Genomic DNA, 21,514 nt, shown 5'->3' on the forward strand with positions numbered 1-21,514 from the left:
AGTTATTAGATATAAAGTTGCTATTTTTAAGGTCATAAGTTAATGTGCTGTGCTGACTTGGGTGGAGGAATGCAAAATGAGTGTGACATTCAAAATACGGCAACGCAGTGGGATTTTTAAATCTATTTTGGTCCAAAAATGTGCATTCTCTACTGCCTCCCAAGACCCCCTCTTAGCACGGACACAGGGACAAGACAGTATTTTAGTTACAGCCAGTAAGGTGATTATGAAACCAATTAATATAAAAACATCTCCTCAGGCACAGCGTTATGTGTCTTGTCCCATTTCATACTGTTCATTATTTATATTACAATAGGTCACTTACTAATAGGCCCATGCAAATTAAACACAAAAGACACACTTATTATATCCATAATAATAAAGAACAAAAACTCAGTTATGCCGACTAAAGTGCAATTCATAATGAAAGCTTTTATGAAACACCTTTTACTCACACACATGCTTCTATTTTAACTTGTGTTTAAATCCACAACATTTGTGAAATACACCATAAAAATGTGCACCTATTCATCTTTATGTGCATAAATGAATTTATGAAGAAATCCATCCAAATCCAAGTTCAAAATAACATTACTGTATTTAGATAACAAATACCTTGCATAATAGTTTTCAATATGCTTTCCTCTTACAATTTATTTTGCCATACTTCATTTTTCTCTCATGACCTTCTTTTGATGTTTATTTAAAAAAGTATTATCTCAAAAGTATCAAAAAGGTCCAAGAGTGTGCTCCCAGTATTTAAGTTGAAAACCTAGACTGCAGAATAAAGCACCAAGTGTTTATAGCTGGCAACCATGCCAGGAGAGAAAATGTGCACTTTGCACATGGCTGCAACATGGGGCTTGTGAATTCTGTGTCATTCTGTCGATATTCCTCATTTACCTTCTGCACATTCACTTTATAATTCCTTTCAATCTATGTATTAGTGTGATAACTATATTTATCTACTTGAATGATTTAGACTGTTGCCATTCAAAATAAAAAGGTGCATACTTGTATCCAAGTCTCCCTGTTTATGATCCTACCATTAAAATATTAACATAAGATCTAGTGATAGAGAAAACAGAAAATAAGTAAATCATGTCAACTGGTTACTGCTACCATAAGAAATATCAAATTTATACATGTCACGAAAACATCACTGTGCTTAAATGTGCATACTTGGTTCATAAGGGAATCTGAGGAGCTGATTGATTGGATATTGCAGCAACATGTTAACCACACTTCTTGATGATGTCTTGATGAGCCCAAAAAGTTAAAATATTAATATCTCTGCTACAGAAGCATGTGGGTCTTTCCAAGGTCATGTCAATGGTGGCAGGATGTCAGTGAACCCTAGAATGTCTGACCTATCCCTATTGAATTGCATGTTGCTGTGTGTCCCTGGAGGTTGACTACCACCTGTTAGGTATAGGAATGTCAAGAGCTTGCAAGATTACTTAGAAAATAGCCATTAATGATTTAAACCAATTACATATAGTAAAGACAGAATTGCCTGCAGAGCTGAGAAGCATAATGTGAGCCTAAAAGAATACATCAAGGTTCCCACAGGTTGCTGGAGCAATTGATGGGGTCCATATTAGCATTCAATCTCCATGACATCAGAATGTTATCACTTTCACAGCAGAGACCTGGATGGACAGAGGCATTTCAAAGGTCTGGATGTTCTGCTCCTCATCCTGTGTGATGCTACTTTTCCTCTTCTTTTGTTTCTTTTGGCTAATGAAGCCCTATCAGGTGGGCAGAGGAATCACAGAGGCACAGGCACAAGTGAACTACTGGTTAAATCAAGCATGAATGACAGTGGAGAAGATGTTTGGCAGACTCAAGATCAGGCGGAGGTGCCTGAAATGAAATGATACTGACATTTGTTAGTAGAATTATCTCTGCCTGTTGGGTTTCTGTGAGCTGCATAATGAACAATTTGATAAGGAGGATGTTATCAGTGGAGGATTGGAATTGGATCCCTGCAGCCATATTCAAATATCTAGTGGAGAGACAACTGGGAGAGTGGAGCACCAAACACCATATTAATGTTAAGTAGTATTAATATTAAGTAGTGTTGTGGTCAAGAACAAGCTCACTTATGCAGTATAGCTTTTTGTTGTGCAGTTTGTATTTATTTACTTCTAATGATGAGTTTAGATTCAGACACAGTTTCAGACACAGCAATCATATTTCTGCAGGTCTGCTCCATGTCCATTATCTCAAACTCATTTTGTCACCTGTTGTTTGATCTCACATGCCCATAACCCACTATACATTGAGAGTTTGGTTCACTTCCTACAGGTGGGTTGATTCAGGTTGAATTCATACTAGAGTTCACTTGGAGCCAGACTGAGACCAAACAATGGGCCCACCTTGCTCAGATGGGCCCATTGTTTAGACCACTTTTCTTAGATAGACCAGTTATTTTAGTCCACACCTGATCATTCTCACCTGCCTAAACAACATCAAGAATGCAATTGCACCTTGATTCATTTCAAAATAACCAAAATACTGCATATATAAAAGAGCTCTCTATCCAACTCCGATTAGAGATACAGTACAAATGGATGGTTTTAGCATTTACTGGAATAAAAGGAAACTTGAAATTGTTTGAATACAGCCCAGCAGATCCGTCTTTCACACCTTCACTGAGAATGGAAATGAGTTGAAACACTGTTCCATTTTGGTTTTGTTGCCAAAACCAAACTGTATTGACAATGACATCCACAACCTTTGCAGCCACAAGCCCACAGAATGTCTGTTTCAAAAATAGGGTCATTAAAATGACATTTCAGACCTTTGCAAGAATTAATAAAATAGGTGTGTTTTCTGATAGTGTAGAGGGTATTCTATAGAAACATTTAAAAGAAATACACCAAATCAGTGCAAATTTGGAATAGTACATGCCAACAGGTGTACAAAATATATAAAGAAAGAAATTTGTTCTTTGTGGCAAAATATCTTCTAAAGTTAACTGAACTGCAGTAATTATTAAGTTACAGCATCATTTATGTAGGCAAACAACAACCAGAAGAATGGCTGATAGATCCAGTTGACAGAATGATAAATCTAATACCAGGCAAATATACACTGAAATGTAGACAATAGGTGGCATGTAGACAATACTTTTTTACAACATTACATTTTGGCAATATTTTTGCAGCTAACAAAGCACATTAATTTTACTATTTTACTATTGACCAACCAGTGACAGCACCTAATGGCAAGCATAGACTGACTGAAATGGGAACTGATAATAGATTTCCAGTCCTCATTCTCCTCAACCTTTCAGCAGCGTTTGACACAGTCCACCACAAGACTCTCTTGTCTATCCTCATGAGTCTTGGAATGTGTGGAACAGCATGGCAATGGTTTGCTTCCTACCTGGAAGGTTGGTCATATCAGTTGACATGGAGGGGATCCAGATCTGTTCCACACAAACTCTCCACTGGTGTCCCACAAGGCTCAGTACCTGGTCCTTTTTTGTTCTCCCTCTATGCTCAATCTCTTGGTGAGGTCATATCCTCATATGGGTTTTCATACCACTGCTATGCAGATGAAACTCAACTCATTCTCTCTTCCCTCCCTCAGACACTCAAGTTTCCACTCAGATCTCAGCATGACTGGCAGACATCTCATCATGGATGGCAGCTGTTCAGCTGTAATCCCAGCAAAACTGAACTACTGTTCATTCCAGGTGACTCATCCCCACACCAGGATCTTGTGATCTCCCTGGGCAACTGTCTGATCTCAACTTTGGTCACTGCACGCAACCTTGGGGTAACCATGGACAAACAAATGTCCTTTTCCTCTCACATTGCAAATCTGACAAGCTCATGTCTATTTTGCCTTTAAAACTTCAGAAGAATCAGTCTATTTCTATCCACACAAGCCACTCAGGTGCTTGTTCAGTCCCTTGTTATTTTGAGACCGGACTACTGGAACTCGGTCCTGGCAAGTCTGCCTCTGAGAGCCATTCGACTTCTGCAATTCGACCTCTCCTGCCTAAGTTCTGCCACACCACCTTCCACGCTCCCTCCACTGGCTTTCTGTAGCTGCCCGCATCAGATTTAAAACACTCATGCTTGATGACAAAGCCAAAAACAGACCAGCACCCACTTACCTCAAAGCACTTATCATACCCTGGACTGCACCATGCTCCCTCAGATCCTCTAGCATTGCTCGACTGGTCCCACCATCTCTCAGAATACAAGGAAGGCATGCAAGTCTCATCTCTGTTCTGGCACCTAGGTGGTGAAATTAACTTTCCCTAGATGTCTGAACAGCTGAGTCACTGGCAGTCTTCAAATGACGTCTAAAGAACTAGTATTTAAATTAGCACTTCGATTTAAAAAAATGTGTTGTCTGTGTGCTTTTCTTAGGATATTACCTCCCCTACAGAGTTTTTTGACTGATGGTATTCTTAGTCCATGACCTAGTGAATCAGTATCAGGATATATTTATTGATAGACACTTCAAAGCACTTCTGTAAGTTGCTCTAGATAAGGGCATCTGCCAAATGCCATAAATGTAAATGTAAATTTTGACTCTGTGTCTATTGTATCACAAATCCAGCATGAATAATGCAATGGCAAGTCATGTTCTTCTTTTAATTTTCATGTCACACAATGGTACACTATATGGCAAAAACTATGTAGACACCTGTTCAGTCACACCCATATATGCTTTTTGAATATCCAATTCCAAATTTAGTCCCCCTTCACTGTTTTAATAACCTTCATTCTTCTGGGAACGCCTCCTGCTAGTTTTGGGATCATAGCTGTGGAGATTTGGTCCATTCAGCCACAAGAGCACTAGTGAAGTCAGGCACAGATATCAGGTAATAAGACCTGGTGCAGAGGAGTTCAGTGGGGTTGAGGTCAGGGCTCTGTGAATGCCACTCAATTCTTCCACATCAACCTTGGCAAACCAGGTCTTCATGGACCTCGCTTTGTGTGCAGGGGCACTGTCATGCTGTAACAGGTTTGGACCCCTTAGTTCCAATGAAGAGAAATCTTAATGCTACAGAATACAAAGAAATTCTAAACAATTCTGTACATCGAACGTTGTGGTAACAGTTTGGGGAAGGCTCACAGATGGCTGTGATGGTCAAGTGTCCACATACTTTTGGCCATATAGTGTATAGGTAGGTAGGTAGATAGTGTATGTATATGTAGGTATGTGTCATTGTCCCTACTGCTTTCATTTAATAAAATACATTCTCAGTGGTGTGAGTTATATTTATGATAGAATGACTGATGGGATATTGACAAAATTAGTGTTTATTATCAGTAATACACTAATTCATATTTTTATAACTGATGAAATAAAACAGCAGTTGGTAGTCAACTCACTTTTCAGTGTGAATGTGTGATCCTAAAGGTCACCAGAATTATCATTAAACAGCGGGTGCCAATTAGTGCACCTTCTCAAACTCAGACTTTATTTCTCCTGTCACACAAAGCCTGCACTTGAGTTCAAGTGAGGACTTCAACTCTGTCAACACAAGTCTCTTCTGTTTCTTTTTTTCTCTTCTTTATTCTAAAATCTGCAGGAGCTTACATGTTCTCTCATCCATGCCAGAAGGTGGAATTAGAAACAAAGTGCTCAGAGGGGGGCAAAAATTGAGCGGAAGACCTCTGCAAACAAAAGCCGCACATAGGGGGGAAAAGGAGATGGCAAGAAAAGAGTTTATATCTACATAACACAGAGACAGATTAGAGAAAAGACCTGGTGTGATGTTTGATGTGCCAAATCCCATTGGATTAGGATGATGAACATTTCTACCTTTCTATATATTTTTCTGTCAACACAAAAGAATAAAATAACATAAGAATAAGCAAGATACACTGACCCATAAATTGATGTGCAAATATACAGAAATATACAGAATATGTAGATATTAGAAGATATTTTGCCCATAAATAATGCTGTGCTAAGTAGCTCCACAAAAAACAAGACAAACTTTGCTATATGAATAGCTATTTTACTGCTTTTTACTGTATCCAAATAGTACATCTTTATTTGTTGTTTTCTCATTTGGCTTTATCGGTCCCGCCCTGCATTGTTTTATTTTCCGATTGTAACAGACATCTGCACTGCGTCAATGTTTATTATTCAGCCTTCACAGAAGGTGCGGGGAGAAAAAAACTTCAAGGTCTTAAGATGGGCAGATGCGCTTGTTTTCAAAACTGTCAACGAAGACCCCTTGTCTGTAGATAAATCTGCTTTAAAGCGCTGCACACAGGGCTCAATGGAGGGTGAAATAAACCGGGAATGTGAAGAAAAGTGCTGTTTGGTAATGTTATCAGACTTGGGTCGTGTGCATGCGGTGTATGTGGCGACATTGCAGATTATTGCTTGATCCCTGCTGTTGGGCTATGCATTAATACAGTAACACACTCCCACTAGGCAGCCTAAACTCACATGTTCAGTGATGTTTTATGTTGTGTAGGCAATGAAGAATCAGAAAAGAATGAATAAACAAAGAATAAAAATATGCTAATGTTTAAGCTAAAACGTTTTTTGAAAAATGTTTCTGTGACATTCCTATGTTACTTTTTCTAATTTGTCACACCTATCAAATAATTTCCTTTATACTGTTATGATTAAGACATTGCTTAATGACTATATTGACCTACTTTTAATTATTGAACTCTTTTTTAATTATTGAAATGTTAACTAACAACTGGCCATTTTCTACTCCTTAACCACCTTCTCTTGTATAATTGTGATAATTGTGTTAATCTTAAATTTGTTTCTCATTGTTTGTCTGCCCAGCATTTTTTCTTTCTTTGAATTTTTTCAAGTCGAAGTGAATGGAAGTGAAATTGTAATGCTAGCAATGATAAAAGCTATATACAATACAATAGAGGTACTGAAATAAGGTAAGTCATCATCACTTATCTGAAGCTCATCAGCAGTTCTACTGAATGGAGGGAAACCTATTTTCACTTATTTTCACTAGCTCTTGTTGTACTCTTTAATGTAGCATACATTAAAAGTGCATTAAATAGGCTCAAACAGTGTGGACTTCCATATTCCCACTGCTGCACAAACGTAAGGGTAATATGATTTGTCCTTAAACTTGACCTAATACTAAGCAAAGTGTTGGCCCTTTTACTTACAGAACAGACATGTATTGTTATATTTTGGAAATTATTATGCAGTAGATTTACTAATATATGTCAAAAATGTACATTTTCCCACAGCATATTAAAAGATTGTTATAATATTATACACACACACACACACACACACACACATATACATATATATATATATATATATATATATATATATATATATATATATATATATATATATATAATTTTATAAAATTTTTAAATGAATATACTGAATAAAGAGACCTTTTATTAAAAACTTACTGTTTCTGCTACATGGCTAAAAATTGTTAAATGTAAATAGTGTAGTTAACATCCATGTATAGATTTGTTTCTCACTTAAAATGTATTGACTAATAAGTAGATTTGTACGTAAAACAAGTAGCTTTTACATAAAATTATTTTTTAGTAAATACACACACACACACACACACACACACACTTAGCTGATCAAGGTCTACAAATTACATGTTCAAGCAGCACTATCTACATTTTAGTACAAGGGTCCTTTTTGACCAATTATTGTTTATTTCTATTTTTATTGTTTTTACCTATATTATTCAGTGTAGTCCTAAATATAAAAAAGGTATCAACCTATATATTCAATTTGGTACAATCTTAAAAAATGAGGCTTTAGGGGACACATCCCTAATGTTTCCTCTGGTTTTGACCTTTGCTGTGCGTTTGGATTATGGCTTTACCTGTGCTGAATCTGCCTACTCCTAGTTCAACCCAAGTGATGAGGAGAAGGGAAGAACAAAAGTAAGGATGGAGGGTGGGACAGAGAAAGAAAGGTGAGGAAAAAAGAGAAAAATGTTTAAAACAGCATTAAAAAAAAAAGGTAACCTGTAGAGAGAGGCACAACTCAAGTTTATAAACTTGGTATAAGCTTTATTAGAGTTAATCCAAGAATTGTAACCAGTGTCCATAGCAGGGGCTAAGACACTGGCAGGCATGCAACATCAAACAAGAGTAATTCAAATGCAAAAATAAGGTAAACAGGTGAAGGTCAAAACCATCATTTAGATCATGATAGGCAGACAAAAAGTGGAGTTTATCTCAGAACAATTACTGATAGGGATTTCTGACTTATTGATGATTGATTACTGATTGCTGATTGATGTTTGACTTAAATACTTTATAAAATTAAACTGTATTTTTAAGGTGATTAAATGATTTTTAATATTAGCAGGGAACTGATAACACTTCTTTTTTTTTTACAGATATTTTGCTAGCAAGATTATCAAAGAGCAGCAGTCTTCACTTGCTGAAATGTTTGAAGCCAGGAATATTGTGAGCAATATCATTCATTGCCTAAATGACAAATTTAAACTACTCCCTTCAGGAAGAAGGTATAGACTTTCTAGGTCCAGGAACAATAGATGCTTAAATTGCACTCAAAGGTGGTGTTGTTCCTCTTTCAGATGCTCCTGTTAGGGGTCGCCACATCAGATCATTGGTATTTTTTTGATCTGGCACAGTTTTTATGCCAGATGCCTTTCCTGATGCAACCCTCCCCAATTTTATCCTGGCTTGGGACAGGCACTGAGAGCGCACTGTTGCATGCAACCCCAGTGGCTGAGGTTGGATCCCTGGCCAGGAATCAAACCCAGGCAGCAGCAGTGAGAGCGCTGTGGCCTAACCACTAGTCCTCCAGGAACCCTTAAATTGCACTCAAAGTAACTGCATAAAATTTTTTTATTGTATTTCTATTTTTGTATTTTTACTATATTTATTGTTGTTTGTCTTTTATAAATTGCTGTCATACAGAACTCAACTGAAGTGAACTGAACAGAGAAACAAAATTTGAAAAACTCAGACTTAAGCTGCACAAGCCCAAGCACATGGCGTTAATTGCCATGGAAACCACCACACAAAAGGCTAACCCATAGCAGTATCAGCCATCTGGATTTTCTAGATTAGTGAATACTTTTGAATGTAACGTCAGAGTGTTTGATTTGAGACACAGCCCATGACAACAATCATCACGACAGTAGACAGTTTTAGGAGAGACAAATGTTGTCAGCGTGTTTAACATGGCTGTGCATAAAATCACTAAAGATCTTAGAGCTCGACTTGGAAACATGACGGACAGGGATGTTTTGGCTCTGACTCCATGTAGCGATGCCATGTAGTGATCAGTGCTTTTTAACCTTCCAGATATACATAAGATATATAGCATGGGTCTGAAAAATGCTGCTTGCATTGCTGTTGCTTCTGCATGCACAGTCACGCATCAGGTATAAATCAGACCTCTGTGTTTCACGTTGGGCCATATCACACCACCCTGGCATGGATTATTTTCCTATAACAACACAATACTTCCCATTTGAATGGTAAGTCAGTGCAAAGCATATTCCTTTGTTTTTTAATCACTTACAATATATACATATGTATATATGTTACTAACATAACAAAATGTTCAAATGTTACTGTAATCTTATTATAAATCTGTCATATTACAAAAGATGAAGGGTGGTCAAGGCTTGGGGTTGCAGAAAATTCATAAAGTCCATTTGGGATAATTTGCCCAAAAAGTTAGGGAACTCCTGGTTTACATGATTATCTACAACCGTGCTAAACAGTTTATTAATCTTAGATGTGTTTCAAGCACATTGCAGTCACATCAAATCACATTTTGCATGTACATGCATCTGGCCCATGGTGTTTAAATGCCAGATAATGTCCCACCATCCAGCAGAAGTGATGAAGAGTTTTAAATTATTGAAATAATAATAATAAAGTCCAGTTGCCTAGTCTTGCTATAAGATTTTCAGCGTGACCTGGACCGGAATTGAAGCATTAAAACAAGCATCAGAAACAGCAAGCACATTACAAGTGATAAACTCAGAGGATTCAGAGTAAAGCTTTCACAGATGGCTTCAGTAAATATCTGATCAAAATGCAAAAGGTGAAGGCAAATATTTACTGGAGAAAATTACACAAAACCATTTTTGGTCAAAACTGGACCTGTTTTCTTGGTTTCTGTTTGGATGAAGTCTTGGCTTTCAGATTATTTTAGTATCATTGTACATTTTAAACAATAAACATTGTTCTTGATATAAAGCTTCAGATTCATTCCCTATTGTTGTTATAAAATTGTTTATTCCTCTTGCATAGTATGTGGTCTAAAAAGGTGCTTTAATGGTTACTATTTTCAAGTCTTCTTTTTCACATCTTTTATCTGCAACTCAAGAGATGTTTTTAGTGTCCCTATGTCCCTATGAAGTTTATTAGGTTGTGTAAATACTGTACACTCACCGTCCACTTTCTTAGGAACACCTGTACACCTGCACATTCATGCAGTTATGCAATCAGCCAGTCATGTGGCAGCAGCGCAATGCAAAAAATATCATGCAGATACAAGTCAAGAGCTTCAGTTAATGTTCACATCAAACATCAGAATGAAGGAAAAGTGTAATCTCTGTGACTTGGATGTGGTTTGAGTATTTCATACACTGTTCTCCTGGGATCTTTACACACACCAGTCTCTAGAGTTTATTCAGAATGGTGCTAAAAACAAAAAACATTGAGTAAGCAACAGTTCTATGAGTGGAAATTGCCTTGTTGATAAGAGTGGTTAGAGGAAAATAGCCAGATTTGTTCAAGTTGCCAGAAAGGATGTAGTTACTCAAATAATCACTCTTTACAACCATGGTGAACCTTGAGGCAGATGGGCTACAATAGCAGAAGACCACATTGGGTTCCACTCCTGTCAGCCAAGAACAGGAATCTGAGACTGTCATGGGCACAGGCTCACCCAAACATCAAAAGCCCAAAAATAAGAAAGAAAGAACATTCTGCTCTGTTTCCATTCAAGTGTCAGTATATTTCCATAGTACAACTCAAATAAAAGAAGGATCAGACTGAAATATATACATGTACTATTCACCAGTGTCTACTGAATCCAAAAAAGGTGGGCAGCATCTCTTCTGAGTTCTAGGATTTCAGAGTGACAGTGTGCAGATGGATGATGGGAGATGGAGGTTAAAAAAAATTCAAAGAGATTAATAAATGACTGACTGGGTGAAGTCTGCTCTCTGTCTGTCTTTCAGCATTAGTCAGCATTAGCGGTTTTAGCCTTTTTTCATGTGTCACAGGGCTTCCACTGACTCTTTAGGATGTTTTAATGGCAAGTAGGATTCTCGCTAATGTAACCCCGTTCAGGTAGTGCCATGACTGCCATGACTGCCATACACATTTGCTTTTAGCATCTCATTTCCATCTTTGGTCTTTGGACGTGATTTATGTCTCTTAGGTCAAAGTGACCTTTTTTCCGTATCATGGCATTCAATCTTTCACATTGAATTTAGCCTCTTGGACATTTAACTGCTTCTGAACTTCCATTAGGCATACAAATGTGTAAAAGCAATGACTGGTATGGATTTTAATATTTTAAGATAGCAGTCTGGCTGTGGCCAAGGCTGTGGCCTTTGTATTTAGGTCTATATTGAATTAGGCCTGTGCTGATATTTTTCACATTATAACTGACTAAATTTAGTTTACAATATAAGCATGGTATTATATATATATAAAAAAATACTACATGAGAATAGTAGTATTAGATCTAGCAGAACTACTACTAACTAGTAAGTTACATTTGATGACATTGGGCCTCATTTATCAATATTTTGCAAAGTTGTGGGTAAATGTTTCCAAGCCAAACCAAACTAAAAATTTATAAAGGTTTTTGAAATTGATTTTCTTCATATTCACATGTGTATGTTGATAAATGGCACACATGATTTGCATTTATAGTTACCATATCCACAAAATTCCATAAAAGGCAAAGCTTGCAGAGCAGAAAGCACAAAATGACAACTAAATGGTCAAAAAAAATTGGCCACATTGCTGCAAAATTTTGGACATTGCAGCAACTCTAAGAGACATGAGTTCAAGTGTAACGCAAACATGCCACTCATTGCAAAAGGTGAAAATAAAGTTTGCCATGTAAAATAAATGGATGGCTGAATTTCTCCCATTTATGCCAGAAACCTTTGCTTTATAGACACATGAAGAGGCACTAGTGAGCAGTAACCGTATCCTCACTAGGGTTTTTGTTTAGGGTTGGAGGAGAATATGCACTCTGATGTATTCAGGAACATGCCGAATGATGGTATGCAGCACAATAGAGAGTATACAGCTCAGTGAAGGTTGAGACATACCAGATTGGTCACTTATCTCTCTTGGAAACATGCCAGTAGCAAGAAATCCATGCACAGATAAAACTTGAACATGCATAGGAAGGGCAAAAGATTATTTTTTTTTTTTCGGTTGAATTAGTGGTGGCTTTAAAGTGTTGCACAGCATTAAAAGAAGAGTGAACCAATTTATAAGCCAGCATCCACCCTCTGAAAAAAAAATTACAGGCCTCTATTTCATATCCTGTCCCTCCTAAGCACAGCACAAACGAGCCAGCCCTCTTTTAATACAGTGGCATTTCTTATCTTAGGCACCCTATTTTTTTAGTACAAGCTTTGTTATAGATTTTTATTTGATGACTTCTACATTATCAAGTCAGTACAAAAACATTTTAGATTTCCAAACAATAATTTTCAAGCACAAAATGAAATGTTTGTATGTCAGTACAGAAAGCAGCATATTACATGAGAGACCACTTTTCAGACAAGAAACATAATGAAGGCTGCTGGGATTTGTTGCAAAAATAAGAAGCAAGTGCAAGAGTCAAAATCTCCAGACGAACTCTGGCTGGTTCTGCAAAATGCTCAGTAAAACTTACCAGCTAATTTCCTTATAAAACTGCACAAACTGTACCTAAGACTAAGTAAGATTGTATGTAATTGTAATAAGTGTATGTAAATAAAGCGATTTAAATGTGACAGTGTTATCCGTATATTAAAATGCAGTAACTCCTATTCAAAATATATGATTTGAAGCTGATCATTCGAGGTTCACATTAGCCATCTTATGTGTAAGTTGTGAATGTGAATGTTGTGAATGTCTTTTTCCGAATTTACTGGATTTTCATGAATACTTGATTTTGTGTGTAAACGCTTATAAGAATGATTTACAAACAAATCCATTTATATCCAGCTTGATAAATGAGGCCTATTGTCAGACCACATTGCTTTAGCTAGCTAAATGTTTTGTTATGATAGCCCTTATTTTCAACTTTTGATAGAACTTGACAAGAGAAACAGGAAATGTGTGTTTTTGAAGAAATGTATTTTTTAGCAGGGTTCAGTGGGTTATAAATTAGAACGACAGGACTAAAATGAGGAGACAACAGCTTGCAGCATTAGAGTGTTTCTCTCACTCATAAACCCTGATCTGCCTTCTCAGCAGGAGCAAATCCTGGGCTGAACCCCAAATAAGTGCAAAAATCTTCCTCGCCTCCTATTCCTCATTTCGTGTCTTTTCATCTCTTCTGGCTCCGTATTAAAGAGTTTATTTTATACCAGATTGAGACAGCATATCAGAAGCATTTCTAATCAGAGCCGAATAGACATCACCTGCTTTCTGCCTTATTAGCACAACCTACTCACCCATCACAAGCTGTGCAAGAACACCAGTCAAATTTGAGCCAGTCATGTCACAGATCAGGGGCTGGCCAATTAGGTGACTGCATGCAAAGTTAAAAAAGCTAAGGTGTCATTTGTGGGATTCACATCAGTAGTTACAAACCTCATCGTTAGGCTTAATGGGGCTCATGAACGTTCTCTCCATGCTGTCTGCAGTGAATATGACTGCCAGTCTAAAACATTAAATGAAGAAAGCTACAGTAATTGAGCTAAAATTAATCTCAAACCCTTTTAGTATGTCATTTTCTGACACCATGCAGAAATTACCTGTCAACTATGTATGTAGAAATTCTCCATCAAGAAATTCTAAAACTCTAAGAAAGTGAACTCTCAGCAAGTGATCTTTATGTCCAGTATATGGCCTGCTATTTATAAAGCTATTAATAGATTTCTTTGATTTCTCACCATGGGTATGGAAATAGACAATTGTGGCCACTTAGTTATGATTGAGATTTAAATAATTTTGAAATTATGAAAAATGCTCCACAGCGGCAGTTTTATTATCAACTGAAATATAGTTCTAGAAACCTAGTGTGATTTTTTTTTTTAATGAAAATTGTATTTTGTAGTTCTTCTAGCTAGAAACCTCTAACACCACTCACAGCAGGTGCTGAAAATCAGCTTGAAGTGTAAAAATAAGCTTAGTGCACATGTGACCATTGTTGCATAGATGCATATTGCATAGAAGCTTACTGCAATCGGGGCCACTGGTATGTTATAGTGGCATGGTTACTGTGTCTGGAATAAATAAATCCTGGATTAAGATTTTTCTCCGCATGTAGTTTAGACATTTTTCCCTTGATTTTGTTTTTCTAACTTATTCTTTAATTTTTAAATAATATTTATCTTTAAATCATTAAATAAGCACACACTGACAAAGATAAAGTGACTATTTACTAATATTGGCTGAAAACCCATCTGTGTGGTCCTATGAAACATGAACATGAACAATGTATGGATGCTTTTTTGCACTCTATGCGTTCCACTAGATAAAATCTTTATGTAGGAAAGGTAAAAGTATAAACCCATTTATTCTAAATTCTAAACTAAACTACTTCTACTTTAGCTCATTCAAAATTGGGTCAGGGTGTGATTATGGATAAATCCTAGAAAGTGGACAACTCTAGCATTAATAAAGATTTGCCCCAGAATCAATGTGAGGCCTTGGGCATAATGAGGCCAAGCTGGGTTTGTAAATATGCACGAATTTGTACAAATATTGGTTTTACATTTAATATTAGTAATTCAACAAGTCATCCATTTTTATTACAGATATTTACTGCAGGATTCTGGAATAAATCACCAAGCACCATGTTTTTGCATAGTACCTACTGTATCTACCCCATTTGGCCTCATTTAGTACAAAATCCTAAACTTCTACTTGGGTCAAAAATAGGATTTCCTACCCTTCTGGCCGTGAGACTCTGGTTAATTAATGTCAGTCTCAGACGTTTTGTCAGGTTGAATTGATGAGTAAAATAAATTATATAACACTTAGAATGACACTTGGAATGGTATTCCAAGAGTGCTGATACAGTATTTAGTATAACAGCATTGGTACATTTCACTTTTCTATCCACTTCACTAGTCTGTATTCACTATATAAAATTCCAACTCTAGTTATAGTTTGTTATATTGAAACTGTTACTACACTTACTACAGTCTATTAGTCAGTCTGTGCATTGGATGGCAACACGCAACACTCTACCCAGCTATGGCTTCTGTGGAAACTATTTTCATTAGCAGAGCAAAAATAAATAAAATGTTTTGCCACATTGTGTCTTAAATATCAGTTATTCTATATTTATTTCCTGTTTAAAGAAATGTTGCGTAAAAGCAATATCACACCTCCAATCATGCTGTTGTACTGAATATCAGCACGGTCTATGATCAAATAACAGTCGTGTTGATATTCAGTACAACAGTCATCTTGCTCGTGTGATATTGCTTAATTTAAACATTCAGACACATTTAGTTAATTGACATGAGACAACATCCACAATTGTTCAGCATGGTGAAAATACAGTAATACAGTGCTAAATGTGATTTTTTATATATATATTAGTTATATTAGGAATAAATTATATATATATATATATATATAATTTATTCCTAAATTCTATAAGATATAGGACTGACAAGATGAAAATGCAATGATTTGGTTTATCCACTCTCACAGCAAAAGATTTTTAATGCCAATAAATAATAAACAATATGAGTCCAGAACTATAAGAACTATATATATATCATATATATATGTGTATATATATATATATATATATATATATATATATATATATATATATATACAGTGAGAGTAAAAAGTATTTGATCAATTAAAATATATTCTTTAAAGTTATTTTCTGGATTTTCGTTTTGATATTCTGTCTCTCCACGTTAGAATACATCTACCATTAAAAGTATAGAATGATCATCTCTTTATTAGTGGGCAAACCAACAAAATCAGCAAGGGATCAAATACTTTTTACTCTCACTGTATATATATATATATATATTAAATGGCTTGAAGATAGATATAGATGTAATAGATGTAACTCATCTGATAAATTGCCTATTACAGACAAAAATATAACCAACCTATGACGAAAATAATCAACCTAGAGCAGAATTTTTTATTTAAAAAAAAAATTTTTAAATAAATTAAAAAAACTATGGTAATGCATTCACACTGAGTTGGTAACCATAAACAAGAAGGGCCAGTGACTGTCTATAGAGAAAAGTCCAGTTAAGAGCTGTGCTATGGTACAGCATGATGCCTCAGGCACAATAAGGACAAACTGGCTTTCTGGATAGAGGTCAGCCTGTTGGAGTCTTGCTTTTCTTCTTCTTCTTCTCCTTCTTCTTTTTTTTTTTTTTTATAAAACGGTAATCTTGGCAAATGTCAGCACTATTTTTAACTGCCTGAGCACACAATGTCCCATCTTTATTTGAAAAATTAGACCATTCTCCTTTAATTGGCTAATGTGTTAGTAAAAGAAGCAATATTTCTGTGTCAGTCTGCTCAGGGAAATAATGATGAATGATGATAATAATGAATCAAGTCTTTTTTAAAACAGGACAATTATGATTCAGTTCACCACAATACAAAAAACATCCAGCAGACAAGGTTCAACATGTTGTGCATTCTGAGATGCTTTTCTGCTTAAATCAGTCTGGCCATTTTCTCTGGCCTCTATAATCCAGGCATTCCACCTGCAGAATAGATATTCACTGGATGTTTTTTTTGTTTTTTGCACCACTCTGTCTAAACTCTAATTGTTTTGTGTAAAAGTCCAAGGAAATCAGCAGTTTCTAAAATACTCAAACCATGCCATGATTATGTATCTGCAAGGTTTTTACGCATTGCCCTGCTCTCACACGATTGGCTGATTGGACAATTGCATGAATGTGCAGATTCCTAATAAAGTGGCAAGTGAATATGAATTAATATTCATACAGAAATATACACATCCATATACATATACACAGGTAAACTGAGTAAATTTTAGACCTTAGCAAATATTTATATTTTTGAACATATGTTTCATTTTTTCAATTTCATTTTTTTAATGTAGGAGTAGTAAAAAAGAAATAAAAAGATAAGATCTTATTACAAAAGCAGAAAATTAATGCTCAGAAGCATTTTGCTTGCACAGCTGATGTACAACTTTCATATAGTATGTACTATGCTGCAAATTCTATTACTTTAATAAATTACTGTCTAAATTCACTTTATTTACTTTTTCGAATAGCTAAAAGTGCTGTAAGCTATATCTGTAGGGTAAATGTAAAATAAATAGAAATCATCTGCATTTTAGAGTGTTTTTACAGCATTGGCACTTACCATCTGACATGCAGCAAAACATTCAAATTAACACAGTGGTATTCATTATGTTACTATTTTTGACAAAGGCCTTGTTTAAAAAAGAATGTATAAATAATATATAATTTATTATATATTAAAGTCATTCATATATTGTCATAAAACAGTTTTCCAGTGCGGCCCGAGTGAGGCCACCCCATAGTTTGAATATGTGAATATCCTGAATATCAGTTTGAACATCAATAAGGAATCATACAGACATGTGACAATCAGTATCCCCATTTTCACATCAAGCAAAAGTAAATTATCAAAAGATCAATGTAATGTGACCATAAAATGGATAACTGAATTATTCAGTATATGTCATCAACAGTATTAGAACAAAACTGAACAAAAGTTAGCTGTTCGCCTGACCTGAAACGATCTTTCCTGTCTTACATGGCCAGCAGATTTTTCAGTGTTAGAAACTTTCCTTTTAACATCAAAGTTCAACAGCACATGCTGAATGAAATAAAGAGTTGGCTATGTACCTGGGGTAATTTAAGTGCACTGTGTAGGTCAGTCCATACAGAAGATACACACAGCCTGAGGCAGGTTATCAAGTTTTTCCATCACAATGTTCAAGATAATTCTCACAGAGCGTGGGCTGACTACTAGATGCTGTGCTAAATCTTCCTTTGATGTCAGCCACGGTTGCAGTGGTAGAAGGAACAATGTTATAATTATATTAGTGATATACATTTAAAGCAGAAAAATTCATGCTATGGACAGTCCTCACAGCTGTTTTGAGGGGAATAACAAGATCTAAGAGAGAAAAAAAATGATATATACACAGTCAGGTCCGGACGTATTTGGACAGTGACAGAGTTTTTGTGATTTTGCCTTGGATTTGAAATAAAACAATCAAGATGTGATCAAAGTCTAGACTTTCAGCTTTATTTTAAGAGGTTCCACAAAAATATGGCATTTACCATTTAGGAATTACAGCCATTTTCAACAAAGTACCTCCATTTTCAGGGGCTCAAAGGTATTTGGACAAAGTGAAATAATTGTAAATATAACCATAATTTTAATACTTGGATGAATATAACACTTGTATTATTTCAAATCCATTGTGGTGGTGTATAAAGGCAAAATCACAAAAACTCTGTCACTGTCCAAATACTTCCGGACCTGACTGTATATAAACATTTTATTTTCAGTGAATACATACTGTCAATTTATACCAAGGACACAACTATAGACACATATCTTTTTTTTAACGATTTATTACTGACATTGTGCACAGTCTGCCTCATTTATCAAGCTGGATATGAACAGATTTATTCATAAATCATTCATAAGAACATTTACACAACAAATTTGGTACTCCTGAAAATCCCGTAATTTCCAAAAAACTTTCATATCCTACTTGCACTCTTGAGTGTTTGTAAATTTACACATAATCAGACTAACTAATGTAAACCTTGATTGATTGGCTTCAAATCATTTAAATATCAATGAGTTCTTGTACTTTTATATACAGATTATGCTGTCAGGTTTAAATAGTTTGTGTGTTTTAAGTCACAGATACAAATGTAATGAAACTTTTGTGAAACCCATTTCATATTAATAGCATTAACCCAAAGAAATACATATGGAAAAAAATAAAGAAGCCAAGCCAGCATAAATCTATACAGTAAGACAAATAAGGCCAGTCATCCCTTTAAAAATTGCCCCTATATACTGTAAAAGGAGGACAGGTTCAATGTATGTCAGTGCCATTTGCCATGGCATCTTCTTTTAACGCTTTGCAACATTTTTGAGCCAGCACTCAGTGAACGATAAGTGACCAATCTGGTATGTCTCAAGCTGAAATGTGTCCTACACGCCCAAATTTGCTTTGGACCTTTGGACCATCCTGCAGATGCATGCCCTTCTGTTTTTCTAACATGCCATCCGAAAAGGGCATAAGGGCTGTCTGGCCAAGAAAACACAAAGACAATTAAACATAGCATTTTTTTATTTACCAGTCAAAATAACTTTCTCTTCTCCCTCTGAGAAAGTCTATTTTTTTTCTTTTGCTCGTCAATTTATGCGTGAGAACTTTTATGTAGTTTTTGTGGGCATCACCAAATGCAGGTGTACAGAGTACGCACGAGTACAAAGAAAATCGGTCTCCACTAGAAAAAAGAAATGTTTGTAAATGTTGCAGAAATGATTAGTTCAGTTTGTCTTACACAATCATTTACACACAACTTTACTAAAAAATTGATAAATGAGGCCCATTGCTATTTAGACCTCAGATGTAACTACAGACTTGAGCACTATTCAGACAGTTGCTCAAGAATCGTGTGTCTCAGTTCCGTGTGATTCTATCCTTGAACTTTTTTTTTATGCTTATATTTTTCATGTGTGATATATTTCAGGTTAAGTGAGGAGCAATAATAAGTCCAGCACCACTGTCTGGCATGTTGTAATCACAATATGACACCCTTAAATTCAAGTTTTGGGCATGTAAATAGACTAAAAACATGCAGTGCCAATCAATGCCAATATTAAATACGTAATTATGACCATAGGCATAACTTGGTATAATATGCTATATATACTGTTTTTTGATATACAGTATGATATGATCAAGATGTTTTCTAAAAATATTATTTTAGCCTTAATCGCAGTAATTTATCTGTAATAAAATTTCTCCTCTATGACAAAATTCATAGATGGCTACTAACTAACACAGCATGCATTCTACTGCTGTTCATGTCTGTAAAACAAAGCGATATAACCACATTATTGTTATTACGATAATTCAAATGATCAGTCTAATGAGCCTGTGGATGCGCCTTTTAGTTTCCTTTCTGCTTTTTCCCCTAATGACCACCAGTGCAGTACGATGTAGGTGATGTAAACCATAACAACTAAACTTTAAAAGGCTTCCAAAGCATCCATCATCCTGTTATTACTGTAGAGTATTAGAAAGCACTTGAATGGAAGCTTCAAAAAGGCTTTTGGTAAATAGATCACACAATTTTTTTGTCCCCAGGGCTTCTATAAAAATTAATTAATTGTCACTTTTTTCACACAGAAGAGGACAACAGAGACATTTATATGGATAGCACAACTAACACAATTAACTACATAAAAATTTATTTTTTTTAATTAAAAAAGGTTTTTTTCGGCCTTCCCAGTTGACTTATGTAACTTTCAACAGTAGATACAATGTTTTTCACCTCTGCTTACACTTGTACTCCTAGTTGTTCACGCAAAAATAGGATATGATGGATCAAGTTCTATTTGATAAGCTGCTAAATAATGAGGGTTAGCCATGTTGTTAAAATAAACCAAATTTTCAGTGATTAATGTGATGATTACAACTTGGATTTTATATATATATATATATATATATACATATATATATATATATATATATATATATATATATATATATATATATATATATATATATATATATATAGACTGTACAGACTGTAAATTCTGTGAAGTATATGATGTTTTATATGACAGAATTTTTTATAGATTAATATGACCTGATTTTCTGCAAAGATTTTCTGATACACAGTGGGCTTGTCCTTCAGAACTTTCTTCTGATTGATAAGGACTCCATTTGGGTTCATCTTTTTTTCATTTCCTCAATCGATAGCATCCTACCTATCTGGAAAATCAGGTAGGTTAATTGATTTCTCCTTTCCTTGGATTCAGTGACTTCTTCAGGTCACAGAGCCCTCACTTACCTGTAGTTTCCCTTACTCCTTTGTCACTTTTAGGTATATTCCAACCTTGAGCTTCTCACAATTCAGCTTGTATTCAGCATCCACAATAGCAATCCAAGCCTTGGCTTTCTTTTCTCCTGAGTTGAAGTGGATAGCAGCTCTGTATCTGCTGTGCTTACACTATCATTTATAATTTCACTTGATTATTGGGACTGACAGCATAAGAATGATTTTCATAGTTGATTTTCCAAGACTTTCAGAAAAGGTTGCATTTTGTTATCAAATCCTTGGTCTCTAATC

Source organism: Pangasianodon hypophthalmus, chromosome 6 (genome assembly GCF_027358585.1).
Source record: "Pangasianodon hypophthalmus isolate fPanHyp1 chromosome 6, fPanHyp1.pri, whole genome shotgun sequence".
Taxonomy (NCBI): Eukaryota; Metazoa; Chordata; class Actinopteri; order Siluriformes; family Pangasiidae; genus Pangasianodon; species Pangasianodon hypophthalmus.